The sequence below is a fragment of the Mesoplodon densirostris genome, chromosome 1 (assembly GCF_025265405.1).
Source record: "Mesoplodon densirostris isolate mMesDen1 chromosome 1, mMesDen1 primary haplotype, whole genome shotgun sequence".
NCBI lineage: Eukaryota > Metazoa > Chordata > Mammalia > Artiodactyla > Ziphiidae > Mesoplodon > Mesoplodon densirostris.
In genome coordinates, this window is record NC_082661.1 from 18700560 (window position 1) to 18722643 (window position 22084).

Sequence of the window (22084 nt, forward strand, 5' to 3'; positions counted from 1 at the left end):
TCTTGTATCAACCAACTGAGAGCATTTTTACAGAAGCCACTACATTAAGCTTTTTGAGAGACATGTAAAAAGTGTAGAAAAATACCTTGCTTGTGGGAGTTATAATGTAGCTGAGAAGGTAAATTGTACACAGTGACTCAGAGTTAGAATGCCATGTTAAGTCATTGTTCCACTACTGACCACATTTTCTTAGTTTTAAGATACACGTCTCTCTCTTCAAGTGCATATAATTTAATGTCTCAGAAACGTTGGGATGTGTCTTATAAGCAATATGTATACACAGTATGGTAGAGTTTCCTTATATCCTCAAAACCTATTGTTAAATCAATGGCATGCCTTACAATGATGATATTTAAGAACTAAGGAAATAGCCATATGGCAAGCCACGAAAGATTTCTGTGACTCAGTTTCCTTCTCCGTAAATGGAAGCCACAGCCCTGAACTCACCTCACGGGGTGGGAGAGCAATGATGTGAAGGCTCTTGTAAACTGTAAAGTGCTAGGTAAAGAAACAGATCACACGAAGAGACAACTAACAATTTCTGGCAACATGTATGTGTCCCTGAGTTGTCTTTCTTTTCCTCGGAAGTAGCACGAAGTGTCCATTGTAGATTCATGCTACATGAGACATATCTATATTGTATAACACACATGCAATGAATATATTTTATAGATAAAGACCAAATGGGCTGGAGAGGGGAAGAAAAGGAAACACATTAATTTTTTTAATGCTAGGATCAAGTTTAGTGTGACCTGGAAATATCAGCACGTTTATACTTGTCTCTACAACTCATTAGAGGCATTACTTCCTGAGCAGAAAATGGCACTTGAATCTCACAAGCATGCATAACTTCTGAGTTTCTCTTTCCTAGGGCTTAGCACTAACTCTGAGCTTCTTCCTCCGTCCATTTTTTTAAACATATATTAAGTCCCTACAGTATACCAGGGACAAGGTCCTGGGAAGACACAGGCAAATCAGCAGAACTAGGAACTGGGTGGGTGGGTGCGGGATGCACAGAGTCATAGAAATATGTACCGAGAACGTAGGATGGGGGGAGGAGGGAAAAGGGAGAGTCGACATGCTTGACGGAGGAAGCAACAGGTAAGCCAAGTCACGGAGGCCTCATACAGCCTAATTTCATAAGGATGGCCTCTCTGATTTGACACAAATGTTATGCATCACTGATAATTCAGCATTAGTCCTCCATGTACGTTAGGATACTTGTTTCTATTTCAAGAAGATTCTTTTCACCCATCTTCAAATACGTCCTTCTTTTCAGACAACCTTGGCCCAAAGGGGTCAATAGGATCATCTTGACTCTGACCTGGAAGGGCAGAGTTCACTCATGAAAAGGGTTGCAGGGGAACTAAAGGCCTTTCCTCTCTCCCAGTGGAAATGTCTGATGGATGCCTACAAGGTGCCGGGCAGATAGATACTGAAGTTGGCCTGGGAATCAAAAGCCCACCTCTATCCCTTACTAGCTGTGTACTCTTGGGCAAGTTACTTAGCTTCTGTGAGCCTTAATTTCCTCCTTTCCTGCAAGGATATGATCATATCTATGATATAATGTTACTAGGAGTATTAAATGGAGTGTAACTTGGTTTGCATAGAGTAGCTTATTTTCTTCTATAGGATCAGGACCTCAGGGAAGTCTTTTGTTTTATGCTCAGTTCTGCTTGGAAAATCCAAAGAGGGGAGCCTATTAGGAGGGGGTTGTCACTAGATAGTATACATTAATGTCATCAGTGCTGAATTACGTCATAGGTAATTAAAAGCATACGTTCTGGAATTAGAGGTTGTGGCTCTGTCACATTTCCAATTGTGGGATCTTGGGCAAGTCACTTGACCTTTCCAAGCCTTCAGTTTCCAAATCTGTATAATCAGGCTTCCCATCTCCTGTGGCTGTTGCAAGGACCTTGCACACAGTAAGCACTCAATAAAGGTTCCCTAGTTTATTGGTCTAAGGTTGGTACCCTCAGGCTGGGAGGACATGTTAATCCTGTTCCCATTTGAACTCGGGGGCGTTTTCTAATGGGAATATTTCTCTCTTTAGAAGCCCATCTTCACAAAGAGCAGGTGCTTTTGATTTCTAAAGAAGCCCCATAATGATAAGATCTTGCCTACAATTTCTCTGATTGTTACCCAGCTAACAATCAGGTACATGATACTCCTTTCAAAGGCAAGTTGAATAAAGTTGGGGAAGCGGAGTCAACTTTTGTGGCAGGCTAGTCTCTAGATGTGTAATTTGCATAAGAAACAGAATGGGACAAAATGTACTTGGGCCAAACAGTATTTGATACTTGCTCTGATAAAAGGTAGGAGGCTTCTATTTTTTTCTTGGTAATTACCCACCATTTCACTGCCCCACCCCATCCCCTTTGTGCTTTTCACCACTCCTCTCCCTTCCTGAGATGGTGGAGTAGGAGAGGTGCCTCTGGGAGACAACCCAAAAGCGACGTCTCCCACTGAGGCCCATGGCTACGTCTCCGTAAAACACAAATAAAACTGATGGGAAGATTTTTAAAATATCAGGATCTTGAAAGAGCCCGATAAATAGGGTTTTATGGCAAACTCACCTGAAAAATGAGTTTTTCTCTCCTTGTATCTTTCTTTTGTGAATTGTCAGGCAGTAGAAGGTACCAGTTCTATTTGAAGGTCTTGCACGGTTTGTGAAAGCTGGCCCAGATGCAAAAGGGTTACCATTTGCAGAATTCCAATCAACGTTGTCATTCATAGCTCAGGAATCACATAGGTGATGAATCATGATGATAGACAAACCAGTAAAGTCTTCCTGAGGTAACAGATGGTAGTCTGAAAAGAAAGCTAATAAGCATGCATTAAAATTTAAAAGGCTGCTTTATTAACTTATTTTTTAAAGGGTACTGTTTCAAGTTCATTAAACATTGACTTTGTTAAATGGACTCCATTGTTTCCTTTAAGCCCTGAATCAAGCCTTCTTCTACTTTGTGGGAGACCCTATTTGCCAATTTGCAGATGAGTGGGTGTTCCCTTGCAGGCTTCAATGGCTTAGCCTACTCCTCCCAGCTCTCCAGAGAAAGTGGTGTTCCCCTCATGAAAAATGCACTTCAGAAAGGAGAACTGAGAAGTGAGAAAAGACCCTCTTCTGAGAGTGCATTTGAAATTCAGAGGGAGAAGCTCCACCTCCCCCATCCCTCTGCAGACCCTGAGGCCACAAGTTCCCAGAGTGCCCCAGATAACCTCTCCAGGCTTATCTCTATGTGGGGGATAAAGACATGCCCTCTTTCTCTGAAGAGTAGGACCCATCAGCCCCTCCCTTTCCCATCTTCTCCCCACCCTTCTCTCCTCCTCCGATCACAGGACTGAAGAATTAAAAATAGCTCCTCCTCAGATCAAGATTAGGACTCTCACTGCTGGTCTAAAACATTCAAGGTGAATCATTTGTTCTGTTCTTAAAACTTCCCAGAGTATCATCCACTTATTCTTTCATTCATTTACTCATCCATTCATTCACCAAATATGTAATGAGTGTCTGTAAGGTACCAGGTAGTAATCAAATACACATATATGAAAATATACATATCTCTATCTATCTATCTATCTATCTATCTATATCTATCATCTCCTACTTGGGGTAAATGTAAGGATATTGAGGAAGAACACAAATAGGCTTTTAAAATAAAGAATAATGGGACAGAGAAGAGGCATCTAATTTAGACAGGCTGGTCAAGGAAATCTCTTTGAAGAGACTTAAGATGGGACCTGAAGGGTCAGGAGCTGGGCTGGGTGCTGAAGGGATGTGTGCATGTGTATATGCATGCTTGTGTGTGTGTGTAGGGACAGAATATTCTAGAAAGGGGGTATGGCACTTAAGGAGGCTCTGATATAAGGTGGAGATGATACATTCACCAATCATCACACACTTTTTATTTTAAAGCTCTTTTCTCAGACACCCAAGCAAGTTTTCTGTTTGACCCGAAGCACACTTCCTCTTGCTTGACCTTTCATATTATGAGCATTTCCATCCTTGGTGGATAATGCCATTCTGGGTTTTCTTTCCCTGTTTGGCAAATTAGTGTCACTTTGGTTATAGATTTGTAATTCAGATTAGAGTAATTGTCCCATGGATCTGTAGACACTAAAACTAATTCACAGATTTGCTCTCTAGGACCCATGTCTGTTTCAGCGGACTGATTTTTCTTTCCAGGAACTTCAAGGGGAGCCATTCTCTTACCCAGTGAGCTTCTTCCTCATTCCAAGCCAAAGTCTAACCAAGCCTGGTAGGTTTGTAATTATGACAGAGGCGGAGTGAGTTTCATTTTCCTTTATGTCTGTGATGGTTTAGTGTAGAGATACTGGCCCAGTCCAGTTCTCAGATAGCCAGAGATGGGTAGAAGGAAGAAGCAGCAGAAGAAAAGAACCTATATAATGATCTTGTGCACTATTGCTAGACGACTGTGCAACTGTAACCACATGTCACTTTGTTCTCAAATGCCTACATGCTCTAGATGGATACCAGGTACATCAGATACATGGCCCAAGTACTACCACTTCCCCCTTCTGCATGCATGCCAGATAAGACCTCAGAAGCATTCTCAACACCACACTTCAAAGAGACACTGTTAATCAATTGGAATTAGCATATGAGTTGAAACCCATTTGTTATCTGTGGTATAAACAACTGCATTGCTTCTAGGACAGAATTATACCCTCAGAGCTGATGCATTTCTCCTACATAGCATTTATCATAGTGTGACTTCACTTTTTTGAACGAAACCTCCTTTACTAGAATGAAAGCTCCATCCAGGCAAGGGTTACAACTGGGTGTTTGCTTAGCATTAAATTCCTGGCTCCCAGCACAGTACCTAGCACATAGTTGATTTAGAAAGCATTTACTGAATGAAAGAATGACACAAAGTTATCCTTTAGAAGAAGCCAAAGGACTTTTCAAACTGCAAAGCAACTGCCCTCAAACACTAGCCTCTGTTGAAGGGCATTATTCTGGATTTCTATGCGAAGTCAATTAGATGGCTAGTTAGCATAGAGAGACCTGATCAGACTCCTCCTGAAGCCCTGAAAATGTGCATCTCTGATTTTCGTTTTTTTTTTTTTTTTTTGGCGGTACGCGGGCCTCTCACTGTTGTGGCCTCTCCCATTGCGGAGCACAGGCTCCGGATGCGCAGGCTCAGCAGCCATGGCTCACGGGCCCAGCCGCTCCGTGGCACGTGGTATCCTCCCGGACCGGGACACGAACCCACGTCCCCTGCATCGGCAGGCGGACTCCCAACCACTGCGCCACCAGGGAAGCCCTGCATCTCTGATTTTCCTTCAGCCAGCTCTTTACAGTCAATACTACTTCTCAGTACCTGTTCTGATTACAGCAGCACCTGCAGGCACCATTGTTTAAGTGTTTCTGAAGAGAAGGCCATTTCCATACTGCATCAGAGGGGTTTCTGTGTAACAGAAGTGCATGTGCCTGCCAATGTTTCCCCTTTCCTCTAAAAACAAACAGCATCCTGAGATGGGGGAAGAAGTGTTTCAAAACCCTGCAGCTCCATTAGCACCCTCCTGCAAAATGCCTGCTTGACAGTGTGATTAAATGAGTTTTAAATGATCTCATGTACTAAATGCTGAGTAGTCCCGTTTTTTTTCTGTTTTCATTGACACTGCACATGTGGGTCCCATTTGTTTAATAAACTGGCAGAATGACGTGTGACACTTTTAAGTCTAATTCACATCTCAGTGAATACATTGTGCATTTCTGAACCTAGAGAATTAAAATGTCTGTGTTAAACATTTGGGGAAAGTTGAAGTAACTTGGGAAATTACAAAGGTAGTTTCTACTATTCATATAAAATAGGCACTCCAACTAGTTTTTTTTTTTTTTTTTTTTTTTTGCTGTACGCGGGCCTCTCACTGCTGTGGCCTCTCCCGTTGCGGAGCACAGGCTCCGGACACATAGGCCCCGCGGCCATGGCTCGCGGGCCCAGCCGCTCCGCGGCATGTGGGATCCTCCGGGATCGGGGCACGAACCCGTATCCCCTGCATCGGCAGGCGGACTCTCAACCACTGCGCCACCAGGGAGGCCCTCCAACTAGTTTTAAAGACTAAAGGGCAGGGGAATTCCCTGGTGGTCTGGTGGTTAGGACTCTGCACTCCCATTGCAGAAGGTACGGGTTTGATTCCCAGCTGGGGGACAAAAATCTTGCAAGCTGGGCAGTGCGGCCAATAAAAAAGAAAAAGACTAAAGGGCAATAGTTTTGATGAAAGCAACTTATAAATCATGGTAGAATTCCCATCCTTATATCATCTATAATTCATTATTTGTAGAGGGAAATTAGAGCAATAAGTTTATGTTGCAAACTTTCTGTGTATGGTAATGATTAAAAAAGAAAAACCTTTCATTGGATTGATTGATCTTTTCATTAAAACAAAACCCTTTCGTTGGATTGATCAGTCTTTTGATTTCTGAAATGAAGCTTTTTGCTTGTACAGCCAGAGGGAAATGGTAATGAAAATGGATTTATTGATCAATAGCTGCAGGGAGCAAAGCAAAAGGCTGGAGCAAGGTACACACATACTTATAGTTTCACTGACAAGTGGTTTTCTTAAAGCCACAAACTCAGGGCTCTGATGGACCCAAGGGGAAGGGTATCAAAAATTCTGAAGCTGCATGTCCTTCCTTTCTTGGGTCAGAACTTTGGGGAGGGAAAGTGGAAGTTAGGTGATTTCAGAAGGTTGCAGGTGGCTGATATGGTAACCAGGGCCAGACCACACTGGACATCATTGGCAGCAGACATGAGCAATAGAGAAATATTGGGTAAGAGCTGAAGTGTTTACAGACTACGGGGGTAGACACTGGATTATGGGGAATTTTTTGCTGATTTTTAAAAAATGTTGGTGAATGAATGCAGTCTCCATTATCCAGACAATTCATACCCAGTCTTCAAAGACAAACTCAACACTACCTGCTACGTGAGGCTGTCTCAGATTTCCTAACTCCTGGGGACTTTGGACTTTTTGAACTTCTGTTCTCTGCATCACGTATATGGCTTCTAGTGTGTGCTGCTGTGTTTGTCTTGTCTTCTTAAAATGAGAACTTGTAGGTCTTCGTATTAAAACAACAAAATAAAGTCATAATGCTCATTTATTAAAGGATTATGATGTCAGATTCTGTGCAAGAATAGAAAGATAGATATAAAGCCCCAAATCTCAGTGGTTTAATATGATAGAAATTCATTTCTCACTCATGTGAAGTTTCCAACAGCTATTCCCAGTTGGTTGGTAATTGTCCCATGATTATCCACAGAACTGGGCTTCTTGTGTCTCATGGCTCTGTTCTCTGAGTCCTCAGACATCTCTGTATTGAGCCAACAGATGGAGAAAGAGTATGGAGGATCTCCAATGGGGAATCTGAAAAGGCCAGGCCTGGTAAGAGTACACATCATTTCTACTTACAGTTCATTGACTAGAACTCAGTCATGCAGCAACATTTAACTTCAGCTGTCTGCCCAGGGAGAAGAGAAAATGGGTTTTGGTGAACAGATAGCAGTCAAATATATAGAGCTACCTTTGGGAAGAATGTGTGTGTGTGTGTGTGTGTGTGTGTGTATACCTGTCTGCCTGCCTGCCTGCCTATCTATCTATCTATCTATCTATCTACCTATTTTTCTATCATCTATTGATCTATCTATCTAAGTGGATTTTATTATTCTCATTTTACAGATAAGAAAACTGAAACCTGGGAAGATTAAGTCACTTGCTGGGGTAAGTACAGGTGCTTGAATGTGACCCACGATTGTCTGGTTTTACAGCTACCACACTATATTTGCTTATTAACCTGATTTATTCTACTATTACATTGTTCTCTATTTCCCCTGTCACCATTCTTATTCATGCCTCACAACATCCTAACTTAACTGCTAGAATAGCCTCAGCTGTGTTCAGCTTGATGCCAGTCAACCAGGCAAATTATTGACAGATCAATCTCCTTAAAAGACAGCTCCAACCTTATCAACTCATGACCTGAAATCTTTAATAAATGCTCAGTAAATATTTGTTAACTGACTCCCTAATACAAAGCAAAGGCCTTGGACTGGGTTCAAGGCCCCTGATTAGAGAATTATTTGGAAACAATCTGAGAGTGTGCACTGGGTCTTAGACTGTCCTAACACTCTAGGGGTAAGCCTTAGAGAAGGCTGTTTTCAGAAGCATTGATTCTGGGTTGTTAAAGAATAAGTTTCTTTCCTGATATCATTCTAGGAAGGGTTAGGTATCTTACTCCCCGAAAACCTTCAGGTGTAGCCACTTAGGCCTCTGTCTTTGGCAGAGAGAGAGCAAGAGAAGAAATCACTTTTGGACATGACACACTGTTCTTGAATCCACTCCTCTGTGCATACTCCATGAATACCAGCCTTTACACTGGTTGTGTGCAGGGAAAGAGTCACAGAAGGTTCCTGAGGCTGTGTAGGGGCTCTGCTTAATGAACCCAGTGATGTATCTGGAAGAACTAGTTGATGCACAACGGTGGCAGCAGATTTTCTATAAGGAAAGGATTTAAGACAACAACGTAGTTGATAAATGGGATGTTTCAGTGATTAAGGATATCTTACATAAGACTGAAAAATCTCAGTTGTTCATACTGAAGATTGAAATGGTTGATGTGGATTATAGATACGCTGAGGTCCCCCAATCCTCTCTATTTTTTTGTACTACTGTCCAGAAAATAGATGCGATGCTGAGATTCTCTGCCCCTCCTTCATCCCCTCCTCCCACCTCTGCTTCCTTTGGCAACATTGCAAGGTTATGCCTGTCAATCCCAGTTGCATTAGAAGTGCCCACTGGCTGCCACCTCCTGGGCTCTGGCCCAGCAGAAGAGCTGCAGACAATGTGATGGTTTCTTTGATGGCAGCCGACCGTGTGGGAAAAAACATCAAACAAACAAACAGAAAAGGGTTTATTCTCCCTTTTTGATCCTCCACTGCTGAACTCTAAAGAGCAGACACTGCAGAGATAATGGGGACAGGATTCAGTAGAAAGACTTTACACATTTCAGAGTGGCCAGGCCTTCTGACCCAAAGCAGGCAAGCCTCAGGCCTCAGAGTGCAGGGTGGTGAGCTTTGGCCTTGTGGGGACAGAAGAACTTGGGGACCTAGGCTGGATGTTTCAGTGGCTATGAGACCTGGAAAGGGTTCCGGTGACTAACTGGCCAGCACAGTCAATCTTAGCACAATGCTGCTGCTTCTCCTTCTAGTACCCAGGACACACAATCTGCCCACCCACTCCACCGCTTGCTGAGCTCCTCTGTAGACTCCTGGTCAATCCCAGGAGAAGATATGATTGGTCAGCTAGTACCTCATTGGTGGAGCTCTTTTGCCAAGCCAGCTATCTCAGTGGTTGCAAACAAATTTTTGTACTCCGTAACACTAAATTCATTGGTCTGTCTTACACTTTAATAGATGTTTTACCTTTGCATGATTTATAACATTTTGCGTTGGTCTTTTAGAAAATATTAGTTCATTGAGTTTTGCAGATTTTCTAAAGGTTGACATGTTCATTATAAGTATTTAAAATATCACATTTATTAAGATCACCAACATCTCTTCAGAAAATTCAGTGAGTATTGAGAAGCTGTTAAGATCACGGTGGTGGAGAGTAGATTTTGGAAATTCTACTTTTCTAGCAGAAGTTCAGCTTTTATCGTTGGCAACAAATACCATCAGTTATTTTCTTGTAGTGACAAGCTCACTTAGTTTGTCTTAGAGAAAATATCTGCCAAAGATCCAAGTCTGAATAACCACAGTTTGTCTGCTAATTGTTCATTCAAGTAAAAGTGCTCTTCCCTCACAAAGTGGCTAGTTTATCCCTTAGTTTAAACAACCTTCTGAGTGCTTTTCCTCAAGACAATCATTACACTTTGGTATGTAGCAGAAGTGCTTTATGCATGCTTCCCATTCTGTTATGTGCAATATTAATTTAATATTGAAAAGTTATGTACTCAAGGGTTGGAATTTATGTAAATTAATCATTTTTACTGCTTCATCAAGGATATTCTTTAGTGAAAATGGCTTTTTTCAAAGCTGGGAGTGTGCTGCATCGACAATTACAAAGACTTCCAGTGCTACTGCCTTGATTCTTGCTGAGACACGAGCAGTTTTACCCACCATTGTTTTTGCACTATTAGTGCAAATGCCAGCTCAGTGAAAAAGGCAATTAATGCCTTAGTATTGTTACGAAAATGGTTTTCACCTCACTGACTCCCAGAAAGGGTCTTGGGAGTTCGAAAGGGCTTGGAAAAAAAAAAAAATCCCTTGCATCATCATTTCCTAAGCACTTTGAAGCTATCAGCTATTTGCTTTCACAATCACATCATTATTTCTTGTTGAATGCTTGTGTCTCCCGCTACACTGGAAGTGCTGGGAGGGCAGGGACCCGTCTCTGGATTATCTGCTGCTGAATTTCCACTGTCTGTTGTCCAGAATTCAGCTAATTGAATTTTTGTTAGATGATGACATAAAATGCAATGATTGCTGTCTGAGTGTCATCTGGGCTGGGAGAAAGCATCCCAGCCTTGGTACCTGAGCGTGATGTCACTGTTTCAGTAGTGATGGGGAGGGGGCATGGTGGTAGGAAGGTGTGTGTGGTGGTTAGAGCCAGGGCACAAAAATGAGAGAGACCAGCTATGTGTCTGCAGATCAGTTTCTTAACCTCTCTTTCCCCCACTTCCCTCATCTGGAAAAAGGCGGTAATCCCAACACCTGCCTCCAAGGAGTGTTGTAAGGATGAAATGGGAGAAGGCAGATAAGGCACTGGGCACCCAGTAAGTGCTCAATAAATGGCAGTATTGCTATCATCTTATCACCATTTCTCCAAGTCCCTGTAGGAGGGCAGTTTTCTCTGGCGCATTCTTTTATGGAGTTCTGTTCCCTTCATTTAAAGGACATCTTTCTTCTGAGCCCTCGGGGCTTCTGCTGGAGAGATTCAGAGACTTCCCATGTATGTGGAGCTGAGGGCCCCTTTTTTCACACTGCCCACACCGTTGCCTTCAACAGTCTGGGAGCTTCAAGTCTCAAGGTACTTCTGGCCCCCAGCCCAGTCTCTCTGACACTAAGTTTGCTTTTAAATCTCATCCTAGGGGACCATTTGTCCACCACTTCTGTCTTGTCAGCCCCACATCTCCTTATTGGCTGGCAAATCGGGTCAAAGCAGAAGAACAGGCAAGCTTAGAACTTACAGGAGAAATTTAGGCCAACCCCCTACAAACTTTCATCTGCAGAACTGGGACACCCATGAGCTGTCTTTCTGGTTTCCTTCCCATTTGCTTTTATCATCATCAGCTGTCTTTACAGAGCCAACTGATTTAGTGATCTTTGTGGTCACTGAATATTTCCCCAGCTGTGAGATATTTTATGGGAGAATGTAGTGCAATGATATATATTTTTTTTCTTTTGAAAACAAAGCAAAACAAAAGAGTAGCCCAGTAAGTTGAATTTGAGCAATCTGGACAGTTGCATGGTCGGGCCTGCAATTTTTTTTCAAGTATTGCAAATGCTGAATAGTTCTGTGGTTTCCGGCCCTGACCTTTGCACACTGTGACCTTCACTAGTTACCTCAGACTATTTACAAAGCTTTAGTTTTGGGTTTGAAACCAACTCTGTTCTCTTACAGTTGGATTAAAAAGCTGTGGAAATCTATCCTCCCCAGTGGACTTAAAAGATGGTTAAAATTGATAGGAAATCCATTTGCGGCTCTGTGCACACTCCGAGATAACCGCGGCACAACGTGGTCTGCCCTTGGGCTTGGGAAGCCTTAGATTTCTCCAACCCCATCCCTGCTGTCAGTTTGGTTCTGCCCTGAACTCACTGTGCAACCTTGGGCAGATGGCTCCATTTCTCTGGTGGTTCATTTCCACCAAGCTCCTTACATGGCTGTGATGAGGGACAGAGGAGAGGCATTCAAAAATATTTAGAAAAGTTTGGGCTTCCGTGGTGGCGCAGTGGTTGAGAATCCGCCTGCTGATGCAGGGGACACAGGATCATGCCCCAGTCTGGGAAGATCCCACATACCGCAGAGTGGCTGGGCCCGTGAGCCATGGCCGCTGAGCCTGCGCATCCGGAGCCTGTGCTCCGCACTGGGAGAGGCCACAACAGTGAGAGGACCGCGTACCACAAAAAAAAAAAAAAAAAAAAAAAAATTAGCGAAGTTAGAATTTGTATATCAAATTATATAATTACATATAAGGATTATACAAAAAAGTATATATATATATATATATATATATATATATATATATATATATATATATATATAAAACATCTCTTGCTACTAAGCAGAGAGACAGACAGGTAAGTGGAAGTTGTAAAAGCATTTTCAAAACTATAAGGTCACAAGCGCAAGACACTGCAGAGATCACCACTTCTAACAGTGAAGTTGGCCTTGTGGCTGGTGGTGTTTTTATCTTGAGGAAAGCCTAGACTGTTGTGCCCACTATGATTTACTGAATATGTTAGTGGAGATAAGGCTTGAGTGGTGACTCTGAGCTGGAGCTTGCATGCCTGGGTTAGGTTAAGGTTAAGGTTAGGTTAGTTTAGGTTAAGACATGGCTCTTACCTTCCTCTACAATCCTCTTCTTTCATGTTTCTTATCCTCATTCTCCCTCCCCTTGGGTTTCTTTTTTTATTTGTTCTTTCTATAGAAGTAACACTTGCTCTTTGCAGAATATCTAGAAAGTTCATAAAATATTAAAGAAACAGAGAAAAATGCATAATTCCATCCCCTTGAGGCAAGCCCTAGACTATTCGCTATTTTCTTCCTTTTGTTGTTGCTGTTACTGTTTTTAAAGTATGCATTTTGAAAACATCATTGAGAGTCTACTGTTTATGAAATTTGGGTATCCCGCTCATCCTTGTTTCTGACTCTACCATAGTAGAACCTTGATGATCTGTAGGGGTGGATCTCAGGACCTTCTTGAATCCCCATTTTGGTAATACTTGTATAGAGTATGATTTCCCCAATAAAACTTCTCTCTCTATTTCAGCAGCAGTTGACTATCTGTTCAGGGTTACTTTCTACTGCTTTGCATGCACTAGTACACACGTGACAGCAACTACATTGTACTGTGGCCTGTTGACGGGGCTCCACCACTCACTATGGAATCAGATCCCATAACCTAGTCCCCCCACTTCTTGAAACTCCAATTCACATGACCAGAAAGAACAAATGACTCTATCTATGTCTTGGACTTTCAGGATCACTTGTGAACAGTTTCAACCTCAGATATTCCACTGGGACTGTCAAGGGTGCGCTGATCCCCACGCCGTTGAGTAGGAGGGGCAGTTCAAGATTCTGTTTCTCATCTTCTCCCAGGGGGAGTTGGGAGAATTGGAGCCTCGGGGAATCACCTCACTTAGCCTCATTGCCATCCAGGGAGGGGGAACCCACAGCACAAGTCATTATTTTCCAGCTGGTGATAGGGGTTGAGGTGGGGATAACAGCACCGTGACTGTAAACTACACACCTGAATCTCTCATCAGGGCCCAGTAGAGGTTCCTTATCAAATGGTCACTGGAAAAAAGCAAATGGTGACCTCTCCCCTGTGCTCTTGAGCTTATCCTGAGTGGAATCAGAATCCTCTCCTCCCATCACTCAAGCGCATGACTTCACGCCAGGGCCTCCTTTTCTGAACACATTGAAACCATTATCCTCCTGGGTGATCCCTGTTTTTCTACATCTGTGGTTTCGAGGGAGCTGATAGTGTTATCCCCCATTGTCTCAGGCCTTTTGGAGCCCATATTAAGTGACTCCTCGGTGGCCCTGTAGAGGCGGCTTACACATTGCAAGTGAGAGAATGACAAGAAAGTGGCTTTAGGGAAAAAGAGCAAAGTCAAGTCAGCAAGTTTGGGCTTGGGTTTCAGGTGTCCCTGTATCACAGAGAGGACTGTGGCCTCCACTGCTTTCCTCTGATTACAGTCTACTGGTTTAATTGAAGGGAGGGAGGCAGTTTCATCCTTCAGAAAAAGAGATTCTAGGGATGGCCAGATTTTCTAAAATCTTTCTGCAATAAAGTGTCAGTCACTCTCTTGCTCAAACATGGCTCCTTGTTAATTTCCAGGATCACATTGAATCTCCAGATATCAATATTTGGATCCCTCCATGGCCACCCTTAATTTATGCTTCCGGTTTTATTTCCTTTTTTTTTTTTTTTGCGGTACGCAGGCCTCTCACTCTTACGGCCTCCCCTGTTGCGGAGCACAGGCTCCGGACGCGCAGGCTCAGCAGCCATGGCCCACGGGCCCAGCCGCTCCGCGGCATGTGGGATCTTCCCAGACTGGGGCACGAACCCGTGTCCCCTGCATCGGCAGGCGGACTCTCAACCACTGCGCCACCAGGGAAGCCCCCGGTTTTATTTCCTTTTTCTCCATCCCTCTTAGTAGATTACACAGTACCGCCATTGACTGTGTGCCATTGACCAACACCTCCCAACTCTTGTTCAAATGCTTCCACTCTGCTGGTAGTGGCTTCCCTATTTTCTTTTCAGGGTCACTTCCCACTGTTTACCTAATCTGTAACTGTTAACAAAAGAGCATGCCCTTAGATCAGAGGTTAGGAACAGGCAGGCCATTGGCTGATTCAACCAGCAGGTGACATGACTTGTTTGGCTCTCATAGGGCTTTATGAATTTGAGCCAACATTTTAAAACGAGGAGATTTTACATAACAACCTACCTTTTAACTTAACTTGAAGAACGATACGCTTGCAATACCGTGCCCACGTTTGTGCACAGTGGTAGCTGTGGTTGCAGAGAAGCTCCTGGCCCCTGTTGACAGGTCACAGACTCTGCAGCTGTCACAGTCCCTGCCACTCACTGACAATCTGTACCTGTGCTTCCACTTGCTTCTGCTTCTCGCATTCATATTCCCTGTCTGGACTCTGTAGGCATTTGTATTTGCAATTCCTGCTTTAAATGAAACAATAATAATTTAAAAATAATTAAGACACACTCAGGAAGTCTTCTAAAGCACTACTCAACACATGAACGTGCTGCCTAGAACACGACGTTGCAGAGTTGGAGGGGATGTCTAGGTTGTGATCTGGTGAAAGCCTAAATCTCCCCATTCTGGTTGAGGCCCATCAGCACTTATGTGGGCAGACCATGAGGGATGAGATGGGGAATGTGGAAACAGAGAGGACTCCAGGGTGGTGCCCAGTGTGGACAAGATTTGTCCAGCCTAGAAAGAGACCTAATGAAGGGCCCTAGGTTCTATGGTCTGTTGTAACAATGGAAAAGGTTGTACTTCAGTGAGGGAGGCACTGGACATTCATTGAAAGTGACTGTTATACCATGTCCTGGGCAGCAAGAAATCAAGATGATAACTGGAGGCTTTTCTTGGTCAAAAGACAAATGGAGCTAAAAGGGAAGAAACTGGACAAGGTGTTCCCTTGTTCTTTTCAGCCCTCTTGGCAAAATCAGAGATGGCAGATAAGCTTTATCTTTATGCCTGTGCCGACTGATAGGTACTGGCTATCTAGAAAGCTGTGTTGAGCAAGATTCTCAGATTAGTGGGCTCAACATTTGGATAAAATGCTGTGATTGATTAGCAATGTCTACTAAGAGCATTGAATTGGAAGTAGCGAAATGCATGACACACATTTGTATCCTTGGGTGAGTGAGTGTATTTTATTGTCAGCAAAGCACTTCATGACCTCTATGGAGACAGAACATTTTACTATAGAATGTGATGACAGTTACTCTGCATTTTTTGTAATTCTTTCTTTTTTGTTTTTCCTTAGGATTCCAAAGTTTTTTTTTAAAAAACATTTTAAAAATATTTATTTATTTATTTTGGCTGCACTGGGTCTTAGTTGCGGCACGCGGGATCTTCACTGTGGCCTGTGGGATCTTTAGTTGCGGCACACAGACTCTTAGTTGCAACATGCATGTGGTATCTATTTCCCCGACCGGGGATTGAACCCGGGTCCCCTGCATTGGGAGCGTGGAGTCTTACTCACTGGACCACCAGGGAAGTCCCCCAAAGGTTTTTATTTGTTTTCTTTTTAAGTGAAAATGCCATGTGTTTTGGCTGTGCTGAAAGGAACTAAAGAGAACTAACCCTTTTTTGACAACTCTTGGCCTGAGAGTTAAAAGGGGAAGGCCCCTGCTGGTGCTGGGGTCAGGGCTGACACAGGAGTTGGAAACCCAGAGCTATGGGCAAGGTTGCTTGTGTTGTGAGACCCTCCTTCCTTGCTCTTGCTCAAGCCAGGAGGTTTCTGGTTTTCATTTAAGGGAAGTCATTTCCTTGTTATACCTTGTGTCCAACCAGTGTTAGACAATAGCTGTCCCCATGTGGGGGGCCTCACCCCTTCACCTCCCTCTGCTTCCTGCCCTCATCTTCATAAAAGTTCAAACCCAGAGGCTCCAGGTCTTGACGTCTCAGAGGCGGCCATGGCCCAGAGTCCTGAACAGCGGGCCTCACTCGAAGGCTGGCACATTAGCCTGGGACTTGGCTCGTGGGTGTGACAACCTTCAAGAGGCCTCAGGACACATCTTTTCAGGCATTTTCCTGGATGACCTTTTCTGGTGGTTTTGTTCACAAGATGTATTCAGAGAGCATCATGGGGTGTGGAGGAGAAGCAGGAAGGGACTAAGCGGGGGCGTGCTTACTGTGGATTCTCACCAGCACGGCTGGAGGAAGCGGTTTTATGTATCAGAACCGTGGCGGCAACTTTCTCTCCCCACTTAGGGAGGTTTGGAGGGGATGCGGTGGGATAGATGGTAAAGCAGGCTTCCTTTGGAAGAGCCCCAGATAATTCTGGTGGACGCCCTCTTAATTTCTCTCTTTCCGTCTGTTGGACTCTAGAATTTCTCCCCAAGAGCCATTCCTTAAAAGTAACTCCAGGGCTTCCCTGGTGGCCCAGTGGTTGAGAATCTGCCTGCTAATGCCGGGGACACGGGTTCGAGCCCTGGTCTGGGAGGATCCCACATGCCGCGGAGCAACTGGGCCCGTGAGCCACAATTACTGAGCCTGCGCGTCTGGAGCCTGTGCTCCGCAACGAGAGAGGCCGTGACAGTGAGAGGCCCGCGTACCACGATGAAGAGTGGCCCCCGCTCGCTGCAACTAGAGAAAGCCTTCACACAGAGACGAAGAACCAACACGGCAAAAATAAATAACTTTTTAAAAAAAATTTTTATTTAACTCCAGTATTCACCCTTTAAAAGACACTAAGGTCTATGTGGCAGATGTTCTTTTAAAATGCCTGGGATATGAGGTGAATACAACACTAGTCCAGGACTGGAGAGTCCTAGACTGAGTTTTGACTCTGCCCCCAGGTAATCTGAGTCCTCCCTTGGGTTTCAGTTCCCTCACCTGTGCGGTGGGAGAATGGAGCTCAAGGATCCTGACCCCACCTACCTTTCTCTCTGTGTAGAATTACTTCTAAACCCTCCCACTCAGGGCGACAGGGGAAATCCCTATGCACCTTCCTCTTCTCCCGCAGCCGTCAGCTTCCAGTACTTTCCACAGCTGAAAGTCAATGGGAATATCACAGGCAGCCTCTTGAAAGAGGAAAATGTCACAGAAAGTCAGCATGCCCCCCCACCCCCGAGTGGGTGGTGAACGTGAGTGTTTGGGGCAGGAGGCAGATGTTTGAAATAAGAGCCGGGGCTGTCGGGGCTGGAGAAGGAGTGAAGAGCAGGCTGTGTTAAGCACTGCAGGGTCCTAAGCCCTCAAAAGCTCATGTCACCCCCTGTCCTATTTGTAATTCAAATAGAAATACTAAGCAGCAAAATAGGTATCAAGAATCCAACGTAGTTTTGAATTTTTAATGCTCTTTTGGAAATATAAAATAACAAATTCTTTCAGAACTCTCTCCCAGGGTGGTGCGGTGATGGAGGGTGCTTGTGCTTTGCCAAGGTCATTATCACAGCCCTGGCCTCCTCCACACCTGGTGAGGAGTCACCTCCCTTTCTTGGTCACCGCATCCATATCTGACCCTGAAAGAAGTCACGTCTCCCTGGTGTCTCTGTCTGCAAAACAAAGAGTTTGGGATAAAGTTTCTCTAAAAACACTTCATAGAGTCGACATTTTATCACTTCACAAATAAATCTGGTGCTTTGTTTTGTTTTTAAAAGTTTACCTATTGAGGAGTCTGCGCTAAAGCAAACATAAGCAACAACAACAACAAGGCCCTGCAGTGTTTTTGTTTTTTTTTTAACATCTTTATTGGAGTATAATTGTCTCCAATGTTGTGTTAGTTTATGCTTTATAACAAAGTAAATCAGCTATACATATACATATATCCCCATATGTCCTCCCTCTTGCGTCTCCCTCCCATCCTCCCTATCCCACCCCTCTAGGTGGTCACAAAGCACCCGATCTCCCTGTGCTACGCGGCTGCTTCCCACTAACTATCTGTTGTACGTTTGGTAGTGTATATATGTCCATGCCACTCTCTCACTTCGTCCCAGTTTACCCTTCCCCCTCCCTGTGTCCTCAAGTCCATTCTCTACGTCTGTGTCTTTATTCCCCCTGCAGTGTTTTGTGTGAGAAACAATCTGGTTTTCTGCAAGCCTATCCTATCTGCCTAGGTTTGGGGGACTGAGGACCAGGAAGTGTGGTGAACAATAATACTTTTGGGTGTTTTTCTTTTTTTCTTGAAAATGGATACACTTTGGGGTGGGGGAATGTGTGAGAACATATGGAACATTCCATTCTGGTATCACCTGGCTCCTGTCCCACTACTATTAGAGGGATCTGGTAACAGTTAAAGCATTGTTCCAAGAGGCTTTTTGTCGCTTTCTTCTGCCTTTCAAAAAGCCCCCTTTTAACCTCCAAAAGTGGTGGGTTAAAGGGAGGGTCCTGAGGGAAAAGCTCACAGGCTTGGCCTGTTCCCTTGTCCCACTTTGGCCACCCCCCTCCCCTCTGTCTCAAGGCCAAAATAGAGAAAGGTCTGCATTGGCTTCAAACAGAAAAGCTCTTTTCAGGGATGGGTGGGAGGGCAGGGTAGCTTCGGGGTAAGAGTGGCCATTTTCCAACTTCTGAAACAGCCTCCTGTGTTAGAGGAAAACATGAGCAACTGGAAGGAAGGAAAATGCGATTTTTATCAGATTTGTAAAAGCAGTAGAGGGTGGAGGTGGCATGGATGCAGGGCTGATGGAACAGGGTGAGCATTTCCTCTTGGCTGGTTTCAGAGCCGCCTCTACACGGGCTGCTTCCACATTTTCAGGGAGGTTGAGAGTGATTGAAAGATGCAGGGAAGTTGTGAGTTGGTTCGGCAACTGGGGTGCTGTCCTCCGGGAAAGCTCCACTGGAGGCTGAGTGTGCCGCCTTCTTATCTCTTATGAATGTCACTTCCCTGAGGCACCATCTGGGTAAAGCCCTGGGGCCTCAAGGAAGGTGGTGCCCTCCCTGGGATGGTAAATTTCAGGGGTTTGAAAATATCTGAGAGAAGAGCCTCTTTCTCTTACTAGTTAGAAATAAAACCAAACCTTTTTTTCTGAAAGCAGACTATGGCTGGGTATTTCTGGAGACCCTTGAGAAGGCAGAATAATTACATGGAAAAATGCTCATAATTTAATGTTTAGTGAAAAAATAGGTTACAAAACATTAGGTAGAGTATGATCCCAAATTTAGATTATATTAATACATAAACATATAGGTGTACGTGTGTGTGCATGTGTGTGTATGTTGTGTATGTGCTAACAGTTATTATCTCTGGGAGAAGAACCTGTTATGGACTGAATGTGTGTGGCCTCCTAAAATTCATGTTGAAATCCTAACCCCACCAATGTGATGGAATCAGGAGGTGGGCCCTTTGGGAGGTGAGGTCATGGGGGTTTAGCCCTCAGGAATGAGATTAGTGCCCAGAGACCTCTCCCCTTCCACCATGGGAGGACACAGCAAGATGGCCTTCTATGAACCAGGAAGTCACCCATCACCTGATATCGAATCTGCTAGTGCCTTGATCTTCCACTTCCCAGGCTCTCGAACTGTTAGAAATAAGTTTCTGTCATTTATAACCCACCCAGTCTCTGGTATTCTGTTATAGCTGCCCAAACTGACTAAAACAGGGATTATGGGTGATGTTTACTTCCGGTTTGTGCTTTCTTGTACTTCCCCAATCTTTTTTTTTTTTTTGCGGTACGTGGGCCTCTCACTGTTGTGGCCTCTCCCGTTGCGGAGCACAGGCTCTGGACGCGCAGGCTCAGCGGCCATCGCTCACGAGCCCAGCCGCTCCGCGGCATGTGGGATCTTCCCAGACCGGGGCACGAACCCGTGTCCCCTGCATTGGCAGGTGGACTCTCAACTACTGCGCCACCAGGGAAGCCCCCCAATCTTATGCAATGAAATGAATTGCTCTCAAAATGTAAGCAGTGCCTAGAAATGTTAAGAATTTTGTCATCCTTGAAGCTTAGTTGATTTGTGAGCTTTCTTTCCATGGGAGAATTTATAGGTTCTGAGTTTCCCTTCACACACCATAAGAGTGAAGGACCTATTCCCTATCTGCCTTCAACATTATAAGGGCACCCGCCTCAGTCCGTGGGATGTCCATGAAAGCCTTTCATCCTGGACACAAAATGGAAATGTTCCCCCAGGATCCTGCAGCCCTGCAACCCGGTGCCGGGGAGCCCTTAGTTTGTCAGCTGTCCCTGTCTTGCTTGCTTTTGGAGCTAATTCTTTTCACGGTAAACTTGAATCGGCCCCCATCCTCACTCCCACTCCCCACCCCTGCCACCAGCTTTATATTTTAATGAATTTATTGGTTTTTGGTAAGCTCTGACAGTCTGAGGCAGGCTTGGAGCTGACACAGATACACGACCACCTGAGATTTTAGGGAGATCATTCTGTCCTGTGTTTCTCAAATTCTCTCCCTTACAGTAGCGTATGTAAATGGATTATGCCTCCTTCCTGGTCTTAAACATCCATAAAAACTTTGTGATGCTGTAATATTTCTGTGTGTGTTTTAATAAAAGCAAAAATAAGGTTTTATATTGCCGCTTTAAAAACTTAGAAGGGAAAATAAAAATTAAAGTTAAAAAAATAAATGAGAATAAAACTGGTGTCTCGGGAAGGAAGAGTTGCTTGTCCTGTGCCTTTGGGTGTCCCTAGCTCCTGCCATATTCCTGCAAGGATACTGGACCCTCAATATGAGAAACAAGGGTTTGGAGTTACTAAATTCTACCTGTAGGATGTAGAAGGCCTGGACAGGCCACTGCCTTCAGTGTTCCCTTTGAGATTGTTAGAGAGATGAAGACAGACCTTTCCTATCCTTCAGAGAGGAATATCTGCAAAGAAGTTTCACTTAACAATATTGGCCAATTTTTTTTTTTTTTTTTTTTTTTTTGCGGTACGCGGGCCTCTCACTGCTGTGGCCTCTCCCGTAGCGGAGCACAGGCTCTGGAGGCGCAGGCTCAGCGGCCATGGCTCACTTGCCCAGCTGCTCCGCGGCATGTGGGATCCTCCCGGACCGGGGCACGAACCCGCGTCCCCTGCATCGGCAGGCGGACTCTCAACCACTGCACCACCAGGGAAGCCCGGCCAATTTTTATATAGCAAATCTTTGATGCATTATTTTGCTGATAGGATTTTTGTCTCTTTTCTCCATTTTAGTAAGGATTCCCTCCCAAAGTAGTTGGGAGCCATGCTAGAGGCAGGAAGTGAGGGAGTCCAAAATAGGTCCTTCTGACATAGATCTAATGTAAACTTCTCATCCTGATGACCGTGAAGCTGAGGTCCAGAGAGGGAAATTAGGAGGAGACAGGCACTAACGTTCATTACCAGGGGCTGAGCACAGGACTACATAGTCCTTTCCACACCATGCCTTGTTAATCGTCACAACCCTGTGAGGAAGGGGTATCATCTCCACTTTTCAGATGAAAAAATGGAGGCTCAGAGAAGTCATTTAACTTCCTAAAGTCACGTAGACCATAGGCAGAGCTGAGATCTTCTCTCCAACTGACTTGACTGGAAAGCCAGGGATCTCTCCACCCATGGCGTGGTTCTTTAGCTCTACAGGCTCACCATCTTCCTGGAGGTATGTCATAGGAGCTTGTAACATACATTTATCAGAGTGCTCATGTCTGGAAACAGTTAACTTTTTTTTTTTTTTT